Source organism: Halichoerus grypus, chromosome 2 (assembly GCF_964656455.1).
Source record: "Halichoerus grypus chromosome 2, mHalGry1.hap1.1, whole genome shotgun sequence".
NCBI lineage: Eukaryota > Metazoa > Chordata > Mammalia > Carnivora > Phocidae > Halichoerus > Halichoerus grypus.
The window spans coordinates 4412127-4431868 of NC_135713.1; the positions used below are offsets into that span (position 1 = coordinate 4412127).

General features: G+C 43.9%; 3 long non-coding RNA genes across 4 annotated transcripts in view; 2 read left to right on the forward strand and 1 right to left on the reverse strand.

The window, feature by feature from the left end:
• Positions 1 to 5831: 5831 nt before the first annotated feature.
• On the reverse strand, positions 5832 to 13168 carry LOC118543294 (uncharacterized). The gene is made up of 3 exons (XR_004920998.2): positions 12485 to 13168; positions 11487 to 11681; positions 5832 to 5904 (listed from the first exon to the last, which is right to left on the reverse strand). It is a non-coding gene; the product is annotated as an uncharacterized LOC118543294 (long non-coding RNA).
• Positions 11865 to 19742, forward strand: part of LOC144381056 (uncharacterized) — a 64776-nt gene continuing 56898 nt past the window's right edge. Inside the window, exons 1-2 of the long non-coding RNA XR_013445471.1 lie at positions 11865 to 12559; positions 13193 to 13357. This is a non-coding gene — a long non-coding RNA (uncharacterized LOC144381056). The remainder of the gene's footprint in view (positions 12560 to 13192; positions 13358 to 19742) is intronic.
• LOC144381055 (uncharacterized) overlaps positions 13583 to 19742 on the forward strand; it is a 33033-nt gene continuing 26873 nt past the window's right edge. The window contains exon 1 of one of the 2 annotated variants that reach the window (XR_013445470.1): positions 13583 to 13997. This is a non-coding gene — a long non-coding RNA (uncharacterized LOC144381055). The remainder of the gene's footprint in view (positions 13998 to 19742) is intronic. The other variant, XR_013445469.1, reaches the window with a different exon arrangement.

Genomic DNA, 19742 nt, shown 5'->3' on the forward strand with positions numbered 1-19742 from the left:
CCTACTATACTAAGAAATTAATAACATAAATAAGATTGTACGGCTGATATTTATCCCTCATACCAGAAGCAAGTGAATTTATGCTAATTGAAAATATTCTTACATATTAACATAACTTCTAAAGACTTTACCCAGAAGGGTCATTGAATTTTGGTTAAATTATTAAAATTAAGTTTTTAAAACATACTTTGGATAATCCACTCTTTTTCCTAATTTTGATTGACCTCTAATATTTGCTGGCAATAGATATTAGTTCACCCACGGTCAGGGCATTAGCCTGCGGTGTCCCTAGGCTCTGTTCAGCTATGATTCTCAATATTTTCCACTAATGGGTGCTGCCTTCATTCCCAATCTCATCTTTTTCTTCAAAGTGCTTATTTACTGTCTTCCTCACCACAAATGATAAGGGCAGAGATCATGCAAGTTTTATCACTAAGCACCCAAACCAATGCACCGTGTCTAGAGAAAAGTAGATTCTTAATAAACATTTGGACATATGAATATATTATTTAATGGATGAATGGGTGGATGGATGGATGGATGGATGGATGAATGGATAGATCAGTGGCTCTATACAAGAGTTTCTTTTTTTTCTTTTCTTTCTTTCTTTTATTTTTTATTTTTTTATTATTATGTTATGTTAATCACCATACATTACATCATTAGTTTTTGATGTAGTCTTCCATGATTCACTATTTATGTCTATACAATAGTTTCTTGAACTGAGAGGAATTTTCAACCAGACAACTTTGCCTTTCACTCAGTACTTAGATTCTACGATTCTCTAAGTCTGATCATATTAGGGGAAAAATTCCTTCCCACTTTATACTTCTGTATGACTGTTTAGCACGTCCACATCTACTATCTCTTTAATTTATGCAATACCACTGAGACAATCAGAATAGATATCATTTTCATTTTCATTATTTGGAAATAAAGACTCAAAAGCTAGTTTGAAAGGAAAGATAGAACTCTGGGCTTTTAATTCCCAATTAAATACGTTTGTTCTATATTAAGTCTTATGCACAATCCACCAGGCCATCGAAACTCCATATACAATTGTCGATAGCATATGTGGGTCTAAATCCAAAATTCTGGTTTTAAAAACTGGAGATGAATTCTGAAGGCTAGATCCAAGCCCACACAGGCCTGCACGTGCAGTGGGAACATCAGGGTCCTTAGTGACCTAGTCCCAGGCCTTCTTCTTCTTGGGCGAGGTCTTTTTCCATAATCTAGGGACACTAATGCTACGTGTTTGGGATGGGAGGGAGATAATGTGTATAAACTACCTGGGTCAGGGAACTGTAGCTCACTTAACAGTTCCAAGTCTAAAATTGGTTTCTACCTAGTGAGCAGCAGGCTCACGGTTCTCGGCAGGTGCGCCGGCATCCCTAGGGCTGCCATGGAGAGAAGTGCTGAACAGTTCATCACCACGAGGGGCACTGTGAGGACTGGGACGGGCAGACCTTGTCTACACCAGCAGTCAGCCTTACAGAGGCTACATTCATCACATCCTTTCCTTCCTTTGAAAACCCTCATGGTGCGTCTACATCTGTCAGCATTAGACTCCATTATACTACATTTGTTTTGTTTTCTCTTTCTCTATATCTTAAGAGGGTTAAAAAATAAATTCATCTAAAAGTCCTTTTTTTACTAGGAAACACAACCACTAAATTCTATTTGCAGCAAGATGCTTTTTATTGTATCTTTGAAGGGAAACAGTCCTCAAATCCTGTCTTTCCAATGGGATGCGGATGAGCCCCCCTTCACACCGGATCACAGAGGTGCTCCTTCTCCCATCACACCCCTTTTCTCCAGGGAATACCAACTTATTTTCTGACACCCGATTGTATTCCGCTTTGTTTCTCATGAGACTGGTGTTTGTATTCCACATGTCTGCACCTTAATTATTTTACAAGACTGCAACCCCTTTCGGAGGTTTGTTCTGTGTCATCAGATTTAAGTGTCCGCGAGCTGCTTCCAGAGGAGCTGAGCAGCCTTGTCATTCTCCTTTCATGGAAAATGCACCACAGATCAGGAGCCAGCCCCATAGAGGAACAATAGTGACAAAAATCTCTGCCGTTTGGACTCAAGGGTGTCGAAATGTGTTTATTTTCTTGTTATTACGTAGGTGTTTGCTTTCCAGAGCAAACCTGGCTGCTAGGGATTATTAACTAGGATAAAGTGTTCCCATTAAAACCTCCTGGTGAAACATATTGGCCAAATCTTCATTTTGAATCTTGTTTGTAAATAATCATTAAGGATTTGTTTCATTATATTTAAAGAAGGACTAGAGGAAGAAGGAAGATGAGGAGGAAGAAGAGGAGGAGGAGGAGGGGAAAAGAACATGCCTTAAATTTCTGCTTAGCCAGCAAGCTAAACTGGCTTATTTCAAGCTCCTCTCAGATCTTCTTCAAAGAAACATTATGATATTGACTGTCTGCCTGTAAGTCTCCAGAAACTTGTTCCTAAGAAGGTCTTGCCTTTAATGGTTCATAAAACACTTAATTTGGATGAAAGCTGCTCCGTGGGCCACCCAAGCACATGCCAGAGAGCACGGGTGCTTCCACCCCAGGGTGGGCCTTCTCTGTGTCAGTGATGACTTGCCCCCAGCAAACACCAGTCATGTCTTATTTACGTGGAAAATGAGCACCTGGCATTTGGCTGAGATGATTGAGCACACTGTGGTTTTCAACATCATCTGGATATGTCACTGAGCACCACGAGTTCTTCATAGAGTAAGATGTATAAACACGTGCGGGGGTCAGACAAGCAGAACTGCAGGCCCACAGCTCCGTGGGAGGCACATGAGAAGGACCTACCGCAAGGATCATCATCTTGTTGCGGTCAGAACGGGCCGCACCTTGTCTACTTCTTTGCCTTGGATCAGGTTCCCAGAACACACTCGCTTGTGTTTGCTTCTCTGGGCCTGACGGATGGAACCATTGACGATACAAGAGCAGGAGAGACTTTCTAAAGGGCGGCAACTCACAACAACAGCAGAGAAGCTTCCCCATGCGTATTTGAGATGATTACGTCCACAGCAACACTCACTTAACAGGCACCGGCCGGCCTCGGAGCCAGATGCCCCAGGGCCTTGGAGAGGAAGAGATGGCCCAGCCCAAGATAAGATGCTGGATTCCACGCGCTGAATGTGATAGTAAAACAAGCTCAATAGCAACCATCCTCGTTAATTAAAAGAAACAACTCTTATTCTACCACCACTAAGTAGAAAAAAAAATTAATTGCTTAGACCAAAAAATAGTCATTTGGCAGGATACCAATTATCTCTGTTGGTATGTTTAAGTCTTGCCTAGAGGCAGGTAAACAAACTAAATTGCCTTTTTAAACTCTTCAAGTTTTCATAATTTTTTAATAATTAATAGACAATTGGACAGTTTATTAAATTTGAGAAACAACCTATTTACTTTGAAGTTGTGTGAGAAACAATCTTCTCTTTTTACAAAGAAAATGTGGCTCTGACAGGGAAAACCTCAGAGTGGAAATTCGTCTCTAAAAACACAACATTCTTCCCCTCACCTCCGATGCCCCAGGATGCAAGTATATGGCCTACACGTACACTCACGCACCACTTTCGTATTGATGAACACTACTGACCAAATGGCAGATTCAGCCAAACCCTGTCCTTCCATCTTTGGGCTCCTTAAGATAGGGACCAGTTTGCATTACCCCCACCACATCTAAATTCTACCCATCTGCTTGACCCTCTATTCGTCTGTCTTTCTTTCTACACATCCACCCCTCTATCTAGCTAAGTATCCATCTAGTTGTAATTAAAAATAATGAATAGATGAACACAATGAACAGATATCCTCCATAATACAATAGAAAGGCTTTTTCCCAGCGTTTTTTTTTTTTTTTTTTTTTAATTTCAAGAAATTTGTTTACCCTTTAACATTCAGAGAATCATAGATTCATAGAGTCAGGAGGCCCTCTGTGATCACGGAGAAGGGAAAGAGCTTCTCAGAGAAAAGAAAGAGCTTGCCCAAACTCACACGGATACTTCATGGCTTTCTGGAACTGGGAACGTATTTTAACTTGACTGTCTTGCTTATATTATTTCCGTGGTGGGTCACTCACCAGAAGTTAAAATTAAACACTGCTTTTCTGTCGTAGGAGAAAAATTTCCTGTTTTCCACCTGGTTTGCATGGCATGAAGTCGCACGGGTTATCTGAGAAAAGTTTCACGTTGTTTCTCGTGAACACAGTCCCGACCCAGGTAGACAGAGGAAACAGAGAACCAACAGCACATCTGACCCCAGGAGACCACAGTGGGGTGGGGGTGGGGGCAGGCAGAGTCATTGCTGATGGACACTGCGGCTCATCTCGTCCACTTTACTGCTGCCCATTTCCTGCTCCATCCTCTGTTCCTGGCGACTAGAGAAACCCGAACTCTCTTCTGTTTCCTTAGCCAGAATGGTCTTTCTTTAACAATTGAAAGGTGTTTCTTGAATAATGAGGCCCCTCGCTCATCGTTATTTTATTCCTGCTTCTGTTTTTCTTTCATAGTATTCAAAGATCATGAGTGATATCCTCTCATTAATTGTGGCTAGCGGGAGCAAATACTCAGAGATGGATAATCATGATCGCTTTGGCACAGATCTCTGGCAGAATCTGGGAGCTTTTGTCTGTAATTCAAAAGTTCCTGTGCCTGCGGAGACCCTGCAGAGAGCAGGGCATATAGTAACACAAAGGATGCAGAACGGCTGTGGCTGATGCTTGTCCAGATGTCTTTCGAGGGTTCTGGATGGTATTCTCCTACAGAACATAGGAGAGAGGCGTTTAACAGCCCCAGAGTGTTCCTGACATGGGCAGGGCTCCCCAGTTGGGAGAGATGGCTCAGTGAAGACGCTTCCAAATACTGATGGCTTCACTCCCACGTGGAGACTCTGTCACCGGCTCCTCAGCAATGATGACTGCTAGCAGGGGAGACGGGTGCATCAACCACACAGTCCGGGCAGCTCTCTGCACCACAGTTATTAAAATGCAAAAGGATGCTCTGATAAGTGACAGTTCTAGAAATAATTTTTACTCAACCAACAGGAACAATCTGCAAATAGATAGCTAAGATTAAACAACCTCATCCCCCACTGTGTGTGTCGTCAGGCAAACAATTAGCGATGACATCCCAGGGATTTGTCATGGCTGAGCTGACTGCGAGATGAGCCCAGCTAGCGGTCCTAAAACTCTCATCACACATGAATGCAGTAAGACACCTATAACCGTAAATAAGAACAAAGTGTCTCTGAGCTTCATACGAAATTACGTACTGTGTTCCCCAGAATTAAAACCCCAGATACTTTTTTCCTTCCAACTTCACCCAAACTCCGTAAAATTCATCTGAAATAGTTTCACCAGCTATTGTGAGGATGGGTGCAGATGCAAAGTCATCTTTAGGTGTTTATGTTCCAAGCCGGTTGTTGAATTAACGGAAGACGCAGAAGCAAAGATGCTCCAGAACCAAGATCTCCACATGATTTACTCCTTTCTCCCATTTCAGAGGCCACAATAAAGTCTGTGTGTAGTGCTGATAGTGATATTTGGATTAATAGATCACCTTTCTTCTAAGAAGCGCTTTCACATTGTGTGTGATTCTTTGTGTCTTGTCCGTAGAGAGAGCTTTTTTCCTTTTTCCCATCTAGAGGCATTTTGTCACCTGGTCTGTCACCATCATAAGAGTTCCTGGCAAGTGCTGTGGCAAGGTGTGCCGTTGTAATTGGCCTTTCCACATGGGCAGTTCATTCACTTAGCCCGTAAGCGATCCCAATTTCCCTTTCTTGTGGCCTTCCAGAGACACGGGGTCGGGCGGGGGGGGGGGGGGGGACCAAGGGCACATATGACACGCGCTGCCCGGAAGAGGCTCCAAGCCTGATTGAGAAGATACTGCAAGAAAAAGGCAGAGAAACAGTGAACCAATTATACAACAATCATGCAGAGAAATAAACAGAGCCGTGATGGATGGCCCCCGGCTTTCTCTCTCTGCTGGGACACTTACCTCCATTCCCATGGCAGCAGTGTCCCCATGGACCTACTGGCACCCCTTCGGCTTCCACCCAGGCCCTCCTATCATCACATTTGTCATTAGAGAAGAACACTTTACAATATCACTGTGCGATGTGATTTAAATCCCTGGAGGGAATTGAAACCTCAAAGGGCTCTCACCCAGATAAGTGGTCTCGGGTCACTGGTCTCATAAAACAATTTTTCTCTCTTCTCCATTTTGGAAAGAGTGGCCCACATCCTTGCCAATTTGTACATTGTGGGGAATTCCTCTGGCATTTAACAATACTTCTAACTCCTCCAGGGAGACTTCAGAAAAATTTTTCATTGCATTCTTGACTTCTGGAAAAAGTGGATACGTGCTATTTTAAATCCATTTCTAAATTGTCTCTCGGTCTCTTCCACCAGCTTTCTGTCCGTCGGAATGCTTTCTAGGCGTGAAATGAGAGCAAGTGAGCAAAAATGCCTTGAGTTCTACCACTCCTGACGATGCTAACAGGTTCTGAGCCCATTTTCCATCCCTCTTGTCTCCTCCAGTTGGAAAGACTTCAAAACCAGAGGATCCAAGTTCTAAAACCTCCTTGAACACACCCTAAACCCTATGTTTCTGGCCTGGTTTCACTGGCTTAATTTAAAAAAAAAAATCTGTCATTGTGGCTTCTGTAAGTTTTAAAGCTTGTCAATGTTTACATTTAGTCTTGAAACATGGAGAGCTGAAACAACACATTGCTGCATACTTTACACTGCAGAGCATGGGAGGTAAGCCTTTTCCACGGGGGCCTGACGTGTAACAGTGACGAAATGTTTCTCTTTCATGGAGTGAATGATTTATTGCTAAGAGGAAAGCGATTCACAGTCTACAAGGACAGGGAGGGCTCTTTTATTTTGCCATGCAGATTCCACAACGACCCTTCTCATCGTGGTTAATTTGGGTACAGTTTTATGAGTTACGCAGCGTCTTCAGGTCTGTTCTCTCTGTCCAGCAGCTGTGAGACATGGAACGGAATGTCTCCCAGCACCAGGTGGGAAGAGGAGACTCTGGCCCTCAGCTACGTGCCCAGTGCCAGGGCCCTGGGATCATCAAAAGAGCCCAAACCCAGCTCTCTCTAGGGCTCCAGCTCCTACAACCATGTCCATCCGAACTCCAAATAGTAACTGAGTGTCTTGAACTTTCACAAAGACTCCGAAGTGGGGAAAAGCTGAACAAAGGAACACTTACAAGAGGCTGCACCAATGCCTTAAGAATATTCATTATGCTGAAACAAAAACAGGTTTAAAAAACTCTTTAATATAATAATGTTTGATCCAAAGAGAATGCAGTCCCTCGTTCCTACCCACTTTCATGTATAATCTCTTCCACTGCCCTCAGCTTTTTTTTTTCCCCATGAATAATTTTGGTTTTGAAATTTGTGCTCATCTATGTTCTTTCCACCCTGAATTTTCATCATGCTTATTATTTCTCCTCTAATCCCAAACCCCAGATGATACGACACAATTTTGAAAACACTTGAGGTAGAGAGGTCCAGCTTCCACAGCAAGAAGGCAAGCACCCCGAGGGAGGAGCCTGTCCCACTGCCGAGAATAGAGAAAAGCCCACGGTAAACCGCTTCGAGAAGCTCATCAACTTCCCTGGGATTTCTGAAATAACAGGTCCTTCACTGTCAGTTCACATCTGTTCCATAAACTCTCTCTGGAACATTCTGCCCTTAAAGCTTTCTCTGGACACACCTGCACACACTGGTGTGGCTTTTCTCCTCTGCACTTGAAAACTGATATTTTAAAACTCCAGCATCTTGTAATGACAGGAAATTAGAAGCCTATAACCAACAGTTTTTGTGAAACTATTTTCTTTACTGACTTGAGCAGAATTAAGTAGAGCTGAAATTATGTAGGAGCTTGTCTAAGTGCCACGTTAAAAACGATGGGGTATGATTCTTGGAGCACAATCCATGGTCCAGGGACTGGCAGGCAAAATGCCCCAGGCTGAGGACATTAGGATGATGTGGTCTTCTGTGACAGGGTGACAGGCCCTCCTCAGGCACACATTAAGGAAATGAGTGGGAGATCGCTGCAAACCAGACCAAAGGGAGAACACACGGATGCATTCCAATTAAAGCCGTGAGTGCGCACAGAAACCCGAGGCCTCTTTTTCCATCTTGGTCCTCCCCAAGGTTCTCTGACACTTTCCACCCCTGCTTTGGGGTCTGGTGCAGAAGGGGACCAATTACCGCCCCATGAATGTTATCACATCAAAGGTCTCAAAGGCTGACGAACCCAAGGGAACAACCTAAATGTCAATGTGCCCAGACATGATGCTATCCTCCTGCATCTACGCTGACCTGTCTGCCAAACAGAAATGTCTGCTGGCTTAAGAGAAGGCATTCAAGCATGTGACTGGTGTCTCTAGGCACTACCACACCTGGGCCACTTTTTCCGTAAAACCCTTATTAGCTGGCAGGAGGCGCTCATCGTGGGCACCTAGAGGATGGCTGCAGTTTTAGTCACTCCTCCTTGTGACTAACACAAGTCAGTCCTCCTTGTTCAGTGCAAGTGGAAGGGCTGCCTGGTGGATTCTTACAGCATGGCGGGGGCTGGGGGAAGGGGGGCTGTTTTGCAGGTTGTCAATATTTAGAAGGCCCACAATGCATGGCTACTCGCCTATGTAGCAACCTCAGTAGTCTTGATGATTGGCATCCTTCCTTTCCTAAATGCTAACATCCTTTGAGATGCAGAATCGCCCGCTATCTTTTGAATATCAGCCGATTATTTTTAAAGCTATGTATCTCTTGGTATCTCTTGATTTGTTTTAGAGTTCATCTTGATGAATAGTTCCTTAGGGAAGGAAAGCAGAGAAATAGAACAATATTTGCAGTGTTAAAATCTGTAAAATGCCTCGTCGTGCTCAGGAGAGATCTGCAGGTCTAAATTGTGCAAATGAGTTTAATTCCTGTTTAAAGGGCTTCCATTTAAATCTTCCCCTTATCCCTAAAGCAAGCTAAAATTACCAAAGACATTTGGGGAATTTGAAATGTAAAACCCTTCTTAAAGAGCATTCCTGTTTGCAATAATAGAATTACAGAGAAACACAGAGAAAGGGAGAGGAAAGAGCGAGAATCAAGACATGAATCCTGTACGTTTGAATGCGTATATACAATTGTCCTGGTTTTTGTGTCTTCACCTCAAATGAGATGCCTTGGATTTCGAGACATCCCACTGAGGAAACTCGTTTAGATCCAAGAGGACAAGCTAGACAAGCATCTAGAGAGCGCCGCCAGAATCTCACTTTTAATGATGTAACTGCAAATGAGTGTAGGTTTGTAATTAGGAAAGAAAACAGATGGTGAAGACTTACTTGAAAGTGTTCATTAAAATAACCCACACTGCCAAGTCACCACTCTGCACTCCGAGGCTGCAGCTCGGCTGAAACGTGCTGCATTAGGATGAGATGGAGGAAAAGATCACTGCAGTAGGGAATAGAGCATAATTGTTTCCCCATCGTCTTCCAACTTGCCGATGGGTGCTGTTCGGGGCCTAAAAATGGTTATTGACCCTCTGAAACACTTCACATCCCAGATCACATGATCTTTGAGCACTGCGTCCAGACATGCTGCTTCCTGGCTCCCTGCCGACCCCCCACTCTCCCCTCTGCTGCCCCCCGCACCAGAGTGTGGGCAAGACTCAATGATGGGCTCCTAACCAAAACAGAAGGCTGCCCGAGCCCTGGCTTCCATGGTGGGTGCGCTGCCGGTTGCCGTCTGGAGAGGCCCGGGGACAAAGAGCCGAGGCCACCAAGGGCCACGGGAAAGAGCATGGAAGTGGGTCTGCCCCCAGCCACACTTTGGCTGCAGACTTTGGAAGCCTTGAGCCAGAGGGACCCAATGAAGGCCCCTCCAGACCCCCGGCCCGCAGCAACGGTGGGGTAATAAAAGCTGTGTGAGGCGCTGTGCTATTTCTTTAGCAGAGAGAGAGAACCGACTCTATCCAAAGGTGCAAGAGCTCTGATTCCCAAGGCTTCCTTACTTCCAGTTATTCCGTAGGCAAGTGACCCACTTACTCCTTTTTCTTTTCTTCTCATCTTATGTAATTACTGTGGAGCAGTGGGTTCCTGGAATCTCAACATACGATGAAAAGACCTTGTCAAAATATTCAATAGTAATATATTTGGTTGAACTTTTACACATAATTAAAATGTCAAATTGATCTTCCAGAAAAGTAAAACAGACTGGTTATCTTTAGACTAGATTGCCAGGAATCATGTGTTCCCATATCTCCATGGCGGTGGGTATCTAGACGTGCACGGAGATGTTGAACGTCGCAGCTGTGAAGACGGGCCTGAGCGTGTGTGTGGGTAGATGCATGCACACACAGATAAACACGGAGCTATTCCTAGAGAGAATGTACCGGATCTCTTTGCTGGACTTGCTTCATAGAATTTGTATGAGTCACAGGTGGGTTTCATAATCCCCTGTTCTGCAGACATTCAGTACCCATTTTTAGAGTAAAAGAAAAATGAAACTCACACAGGTTCCTCCCCGTCTTCCTGGAGGCTGCTTCTGAGGCCATTTTGCTCTCTTGTCCTTGTTTTCCAGCTCTAAATTATGGGATCCTTCAGGGCTCTTTCCCTAGAACTGTTCTCTGCCGTGTGTATATTTTGTTCCTCACGTGACCTTATCTAGTTCCACTACCTAAATACTGCACAAGCCGAGGACTCTGGGATGCCCATCTTCTGTCCCGAGCTCCAGACTCAGACATCCTGATGTCACCAGCTGGATCCCTAAATGGAAGATTACATTTAAAATGTTTGGAACAGGGACACCTGGGTGGCTCAGTTGGTTAAGCGTCTGACTCTTGATTTTGGCTCAGGTCATGATCTCAGGGTCGTGGGATCGAGCCCCACATCGGGCTCTGTGCTCAGTGCAGAGTCAGCTTATCATTCTTCCTCTGCTCCTACCCCTGCTTGCTCTCTCTGTCTGTCTCTCTCTCTCTCTATTTCTATTTATTTCTACAATAAATAAATAAAATCTTTAAAAATAAAATAAAATAATATAAAATTTCCAGAACAAAACTCTTGATTTTTCCTGCCAGAGTCTCTTCATTTCCCACCTTAGCAAATGACATGCTCATTCCTCAAGTTGTTCAGGCAAATTACTGCAGGATATCGTTAACTGCGGAGGTCCTACATCCAATCCAAGAGCACATTTGCTGGCTCTATCTTGAAAGCATATACCAAATATGCTCCTATTTATCACCTCCACTGCTACCAAACAAGGCAGCCCACTAATACCTTACGTCTGTCCCGCTACAATGGCCTCCAACCAGCCTTGTCTATTTGCGGCATAGTAACCAGAGCGATACTTAAAACCAAAACTTAGATCATGTTCTCTCTTTGCTTAAAACCCTCCACTATTTTCCTAGTGCATCTAGAATAAAAAGCAAACATCCTTTGATAGCTTTATCAGTCTCACCTTGACCAGTAAAGGCTGATTCAAACAATAGGACAGGATAATTGAGGAGATGTAGTGAGGACACGAGCGAGTAGGCAGGGTTGAGGGAAATAACTCGGTGCAGTGAGCCGTCCTTTTGTTAATCAGGAAAGGGTGAGAGGGAGAAGAGGCAGACGGATCTTCATCCCAGGCAAAATTTATTCATCCTCTTTTCAACTGTAAGCCAGGAAGCAAGGATAAGGTTATGATTAGAACCTAGTGCACATGTGCATTTCTTAAGGGTCAATCTTTTCAGGGTCCCTTTTATAATAAAGCACAAAAGGCTTTGCATTAGGAAGTTCAAGAATTTACCAATTCTGAACCCTAATGATAAACCTTGCTACTACCCTGGTCTAATCGCAGTCTGGGTCTCTGGGGAGAGGAGTGGTCTCTTATGCACCCACCTCAGAATCTTTATTCAGCTCGACATCTACAACTTCTTAAGTTTGGGGTTTTACATGATCCATATATTCTCTGTGAGGTGGGAAGGGCGTGCAGGGTGGATGGAGTAGCTGATAGTCCAAGGGCTGAGTCTTAGAACATTGTTTCTAAAATCTTCAGTTAACTGTTGATCTGCCAGGACAACTGCTATATTTTTGCCACACAGACCTGCTCATGTTACTCCCAGGTAACCTGGCTTCAATTTCTTGTAGACTGGGAAATTAAATGACAGCCAGAAATTTAACCAGAACACTGCTGAGTTTGGACACTGAATTTAAAACACTGGCAACACTCAGCATTTTCCAGCTGGGTTATTAAGCTCAAATAATACCGGTAACAGTCGGTGAAGGAAGAAGGATGGATCACATTCAAGTGGCAGATGACTTGAGGTAACTGTGTCCAGAGAGCAATGCAGACAAGTAGCTGGAAGGGAAGACGCGGAGCCCGGGGTGATGCTGATTCTCCGCTGGCTTCCCAGTCTGCTCTCCAGTGGGCTCTCCTGCACCTGTTCTGTCCTGCTCTCGCCCCAGGGGCCTCACCTGTGCAGACAACCAATTCTCGGGCTCCCAGACTAGGACCCCAGTCGGCTTCAGCCGAGGGGAAGCAGAGCCATGGTGAGAAGAGAGCTGGTCTGTTTGTTCGCTGCTCCTCCAACATTCAGAGCTGCATCTCAGGCAGACATCTGTCCTCTGTGACTACAGCTCGCGCTGGCTGGTACTTCCCCCGGGGCTTCAGATCTTTCTGGAGGCACCATTGCTTATTTGCTCCCTTAACCCTCTCCCTGCTTTCTAGAGTCGCTTCATTATCGATTCTTCATTTAAACCACTGGTATACATTCTGTGTCCTCACTAATACGCGCTGTTAGTTCACACGTGTACTTACTTTTGTCGAATTAAATATTCTGAAGAAGGAAATTTCCCAAGAAACATAATAATGAATTTGAACTTATGCTGTATTAAAAAGGATGAGATTTGAATTCTGTTCTCCGGATGCTTCATTTTCCCTATCCCTGCAGTATTTGAGTGCTAGAAATGAATTATAATCTGAATTACCTTTGTCAAAAATATATCTTTTCATTCCTTTTCAAAACAAGGCTTTTTGTTTGCTGACTGTTTTGGATTGAAGTATAGGATTTGGAGGTACTTTTTGCCCCTCTATTATCTGGGGATAAACAGGTAAATTGTATTTTATTTTATTTTTTCTTTTTTTTAATTTATTTTATTTTATTTTATTTATTTATTTGACAGAGAGAGACACAGCGAGAGAGGGAACACAAGCAGGGGGAGTGGGAGAGGGAGAAGCAGGCTTCCCGCTGAGGAGGGAGCCTGATGTGGGGCTCGATCCCAGGACCCTGGGACCATGACCTGAGCCGAAGGCAGACGCTTAATGACTGAGCCACCCAGGCGCCCCAGGTAAACGTATTTTAAATAATGGTTTTTCCTGTACTCATGCTTTGGCAACTGACAGTTTTAATATTCCATCAACGCCTGGCTTGCTGGGGTCTGTTTACAACAGAATAATCTGTGTGCATGGGGGAGCTCTTTGTGAACCTGTGTGTGTATGTGTGTACATGAGGGAGAGAGCGAGCCAGGGAGACACATGTCCCTACTCCTACATCGGCTGATCCTGTGCTTTTGCATGTTCATTTTCTGTCACTTCAAACTCAGCAGACCTAAAGAGACAGGCCTTGTGCTTGCAGTGGAAACAGAGTCAATGTTTCTGGAGGTCTGATTACTAAGAGGTGGAGCAATGTGTGAATGAAGAGGGACCCGGCATGGAGCTAGCTAGGGAGAAAGAACTGTATTCCAGACAAAACACAGTGAGAAGGAAATAGGGAAGCAGACCTGCTCTCCCGGGAGGCAGTGGGGAGACGAGAACAGGGGGGAGGGATGAGGAGAGAGACTTCTGTTGATAGCATCACGGACTTGAGAATATGTGCGAGGGTGCAATCCAAGCTCTTACTTCAATGTGGGGGCAGACATATTTGAGACTCGGGGGGCATTGAAAGCACCTTATCAGAGGCTCCTATGTTCACCCTGAACTCAGAGGGAGGTAAGACTTTCAACTCAGATTGAAGGGGGGCAGGGGATGGTTGAAATGTTTCCTAAATCTCTTTTAATTTATAAACTCTCTCTTCATCTCTTGTGTGTGTGTTTACTCTTAATTTATTAGTTAAAGGAATCAGGACATTTGTACTATAGAGTTTCCCAGACTCTGGATTTTGTTGATTGAAACCTGTGGTATCATTTAGCATGGTCCTCTGTATTTCCTACCACGCGATAAATGGAGCTAGAGGTTTGATCGAAATTCAGGTTTAATTTTTTCCCCCATAAGACTACTTCAAAGGTGGCTCTCCATTCTTCAATCGGAAGGCACGCAATGTCTGAATGTCTTTCATTTTGCTAGGTGAGCAGCCATTGATGATCAATAATTTGATCTATTCATTTTTTAGGGATGACAAGTAGTATAATTATAATTCTATCTGTCTGTCTTCGTGTATTAGCTAGAGTGTTTCTATACAGTGAATATTCTCTTCCACTATTTGGAAGTCCAATGATATACCTTACATGGAAAGTCAGGATGGATCTTGGAGTTTCCCTGTGTTTATCAGTTTTCAAAAGAATGAGTTAGTTCCTTAGCATCCCCTAACTGTGATCAGTTAATATTATTCTTTTTTAGAACCTTTAGGAACACAAGGATGTAAGCATCTTTTTTTTTTTAAAGATTTTTTTCTTTATTTGATAGAGAGAGACACAGCGAGAGAGGGAACACAAGCAGGGGGAGAGGGAGAGGGAGAAACAGGCTTCCCGCGGAGCAGCAAGCCCGACGCGGGGCTGGATCCCAGGACCCTGGGATCATGACCTGAGCCGAAGGCAGACGCTTAACGACTGAGCCACCCAGGCACCCCATAAGCATCTTTTATATGCTTCGATCTATTGCAGTTATTACCCTGCTGACACTCCAAATGTCCCCTCTTTGGCTAATGAGAGCCTCAAAGTTCAAATTTGCCACTGAGTTCTTTGAGTGTGGTGCTGGTGGTCTTCTCCAGCTCCCTTACTCAATGGTGTGACATGATGATTCAGTATCATTTCATGTGTCCCACACCGAGGACCTGAAACTGCTATTTCTCCATGGAGCCTTGGCTTGTTTTGTGGGAAATGGTATTTTAAGACCACGATGCAGTCATATTTTTAAACAGCAGACATATAGTTATTTCTTGATTCTTTTCCATTTGAGCTATGATTTATTGATATACTACCAAAGATGAGCTTTTAACTTTCCCTTACACACTCTTATCCTGCTCCCAACAAAGCACTTAGTATTTGAAATACTAAATTTACTTGTAAAGGATTGATTATTTGTGAAATTATACATTTATTGTCTCCCTTCCTTCTCTCAAAGTTTTGGAGATACCCCAAGAAATAAAAGACTTTAAGTCCAAAAAAAAAAAAAATACTAAGATGAGGTCAAAATTCCACATGTGGCTGTCCAGTTTTCCCAACACCATTTGTTGAAGAGACTCTTTTTTCCATTGGATATTCTTTCCTGCTTTGTTGAAGATTAGTCGACCATAGAGTTGAGGGTCCATTTCTGGGTTCTCTCTTCTGTTCCATTGATCTATGTGTCTGTTTTTGTGCCAGTAACATACTCTCTTGATAATTACAGCTTTGTAATAGAGCTTGAAGTCCAGAATTGCAATGCCACCAGTTTTGGTTTTCTTTTTCAACATTCCTTTGGCTCTTTTGGGTCTTTCCTTGCTCCATACAAATTTTAGGATTATTTGTTCCCATTCTGTGAAAAAAGTTGATGGTATTTTGATAGGGATTGCACTGAATGTGTAGACTGCTCTGGGTAGCATAGACATTTTAACAATATCTGTTCTTCCAATCCATGAGCAGGGAACGTTTTTCCGTTTCTTTGTGTCTTCCTCAATTTCTTTCATGAGTATTCTATAGTTTCCTGAGTACAGATCATTTACCTCTTTGGTTAGGTTTATCCCCAGGTATCTTATGATTTGGGGTGCAATTTTAAATGGGATCGACTCCTTAATTTCTCTTTCTTCTGCGTCATTGTTGGTGTATAGAAATGAAACTGATTCCTGTGCACTGATTTTATATCCTGAGATGAGATCAAAATTCACTGAGACTTTGTTTTGTGATTGCATCCTGTTTCTTAAACAACTGCTTGTTTTCTCTTGAGTTCATAACTACCTTCCATTTTTTTCTATTTCTTGATTTTCTGAGTTTCTGTAATTGATCCTTAAGCTGTCTTCCCTGTGTAGAACGTCTTCTCATCACACTCAAACACATCGAGTCATCTGTCAATTTCCCTTCTCATTTTCTTTTTTCTTTCTTAGACAGCTCTTCTCTGGAAACATCAATCCAGGCTGCTTTCTACCCCAGTGTAATATGGTCATCCTGCGATTTGCCTTCACATGGCCTTTGCTTTTCTTTTTTGGAAAATTCTGCTATCCATATTCAACATTTTATACTTAAAAAAAAATTAGTCCCTATTTTTGATGGAGCTTCCTCTCAACTGTATTCTAAGAAAAATCCTTCAAGGTAATTTCTTTCCAAGTGTGAATACTTCATCATTCAGCTGAATGTAACATCTTAATTTGGAAATAATTTGAAGAAATTTGAAGATATTTTTTCATTATGTTGTGAGACCAGTGTTGCAGTTGATGATATTCTGATTATCCATCCTTTATTTGATTTTTTTTCCTTTTTGCATACTTTGATGTCTTTATCATCAATGTCTTGAAACTTCCTAAGGGTGTGCATTCCTTTTCATATTGGGAACTCCATGGGACCATTCTATATGGCGACTTCCTGGAAACGGCCTTTCTCTGGTCATTCCTTCCCTTGCAGTTCCCTTCTTCCTTTATGCGGCTCCTATCAACAGGATGTCATATATTCTGAAACAATCTTGTGATTTTCTGTCCCTTTCTCTTTGGTTATTCATTTCTTTGCCTTTGTATTCTATTTTTTGGGCAATTTCCTCAACTTTTATTTTTCTTCAAGGAGCCAACTGAATTTCTTTTTTATTTCTACCATAACGTTTTTAATATCCAAGAGATTGTTTTTGATCTCCAAATACCCCCTTTTTACGGGATCCCATGCTTGATTCATGTTTGCAACCTCTTATCCCTCGAACCCACTAAGTAAAATGGGCTTTATTATAAGGTTCTTTTCCCTTCCTTTCGGCATTGTCTGTTTCCTCCAAGTTCTTTTTTTCCTGTTTGCTCATTCTGAGCTCTGTGTTTCACGATAGGCCCTTCCACACCTGTCCCGATCAGTGGCTGCCTGCCCGTGTTTCAGAGTGAGACATTATGCAAGGGCCTGGGACTCTGCGTGTCACTGCTTACAGAGTGGTGGCCTCCACTCCAGGGCAACCTAGCTGACGAGCCCTTGACTCGGGGGCAGTAGCCAACTGCCCTAGAAAGAAATCTTCCCATCTGCTGCCTGGGAACAGGAGGAGGGCCACTGACGTGCTAACAGGTGAACGGAGGAGGGCGTGGCTTCCCCACTCAGGGGACGGCATTCACCTGATTCTGTGTTTTCAGTAGGGCTCCCTGCCAAGTAAAGCCTGGCGCCCTTTAGTTCAGAGGGGAATTCTCCAGTCTTCTGCTGAGGTAGAGGAGGAGAGACCCGAAAAGACTAACTGGCTCTAATGCAAATTTTCCACCATCCCCATCTGGGTCTTCAGAAGTTCCAGTGCCTGCCTCCAGTTCCTCAGTTCTTCCGGATTTCTATGGCACAAACCAGCTTGCTTCTTAGTGTACTCTCTCTCTGACCTGGGGTTTCTGATTTCTTGCTTGCTCTTCTTTAGGGCAAGGACCTGAGCTCCTTTTTCTACATTCATGCTGAGCAATATTGTCTCTTTTTATGGCCTCAAGTACATCTGAATGTCTATAATTTTTGTTAATCTGGGTCTACCGAGAGGCAGATGCCAACATGGTTTTAGACATGCAAGAGAACATTAGACAATTTAACCCACATACTAACTAGCACTTATCATATTCCATGACGATACGTGTGATTCCTGGTGAAAAAGTCCTCACTGGCCTGTAAGTGTCCTGAGAGGGACAAGGTGGGCTGCCCATCCCCGGCCCAGAGCACATCGACTGCATGGAGCGGGCTCTCGATTTATGTCCATGGGCTGAATGAATAAAACGCAACTGGCTAGAAGCTGAAAATACGAGTTAGATCCTAGGAAAACTGGGCATGTAGTTTTTTGCATTGTGAATTCAGGGAGGAGTCTTCTAAAATGGCCCAAGAAGGCAAGGGGCCGCAGCAGGAAAGGTATCACCCTTGGTTTCCTGCATGGGCTGGCCTTACTCCCTGTTCTGCGGTTGCCAACATCAACAGTGACTCTTATCCTTAGGAGAGGGGAGGTTTGTCAGAATTAGCAGAAATGAAACACCGCACTGGGAAAATGCACTCGCTGTGGCCACAGGACTCGAGGCGGGCGTCTGGTGCCTGCTCGCTTTGCTAGGTAGCTGCTCCAGAGTTTCCTGTCTTCACTGAGCCAACCCAGAAGCAGAAACACCATCCCAAAGTGGGAGGTTATGTGGGGTTAGGGAGGGTACGATGGATGGTCTGGCCGATGTCCGCCTCAGGCACAAACCAGGAGTTTCCATAACTGTTTAACAAGAATCATTATGTAGCTTCTGCTGAGCTAAGTGGGGAGGGCGTTCAAAGTGACCGCTGTCTTGTCTCTGTTAGGGATCAGATGTGTGTGCGCCTCCAAAATTCACGTTAAAGCCTCAACTCCCAACACGATAGTGTTCGAAGGTAGGGCCTCTGGGAGGTAATGAGGTTTACACGAGGCCATGAAGGCGGGACCCCCACAACAGGCCCCAGAAAGCTCCCTCACCCCTGGTGCCCCGTGAGAGCACAGCCAAGGAAGGGTTCATCTGTGAACCACGCAGGGGGCTCTCATCAGACCCCAGATCCGCTGGTTCCCTGACCATGGCATTCCCAGCCTCTGGAACAGTGAGAGATAAATCTCTGTCTTTTATAAGCCAACCAGGCTATAGTGTTTGTTTTTTAGTATTTTTGTGATAGCTGCTCGGATGGAGTGAAACAAGGGAAATTGGCCTAGTGAGAGAAACCGAGGAGAGTTTTATGACAGTCGAGCTGAGCACAGTTGGTCGGTCTGCAGTGAAGGCGGGGTTCTGTGGAGGGTGGCAAGGGTGATGCCCCTGTGGTAAGAAAAGCAACAGAATGGAGTGACACAGTGCAGGGGACCTGTGTGCAATTCGATGGCACCATGATGGGCAGGTGCCGGCAGGTGGCAGAGGCCGCACCCAGAGCTCTGGTCGTTTGGGGCTCTGCTTCATAAGAGGGCCTTTGTCAAACCAGGGCTATTCTAGAAGAGTGTCCAGGATGGTGAAGCTCCCCGTACAGGTGGTTAATTTAAACATTTATCAGAGGCTGATTGACCTTTGAAAGGAGACTGTCCATGTGCAGAAAGGTCACCTAACGCAAGAGGTTTGTTTATGATGGAATGGCACATTTAAATGAGACTCCTGGTTCAAATCCAAATCTAAGAGCTGCATATATATTTTTCATATGATGATATATAATGTCCAACAATGAAAATCAGTTGTCCTGTAATGTGGCAGGTGAGCTTGGGAATTTGCAACCTCTTTGGCCTCTAAGAACACAGCTATACACACACTGATGAAAGATACGGTGAAGTATCTACTACCCCCTCCAAAATTTGCTTTGCAGTTGGCAGAATCTACAGGATTTTGTTCTTCAATTGTAACTGAGCAGTTCGTTCCCTGGC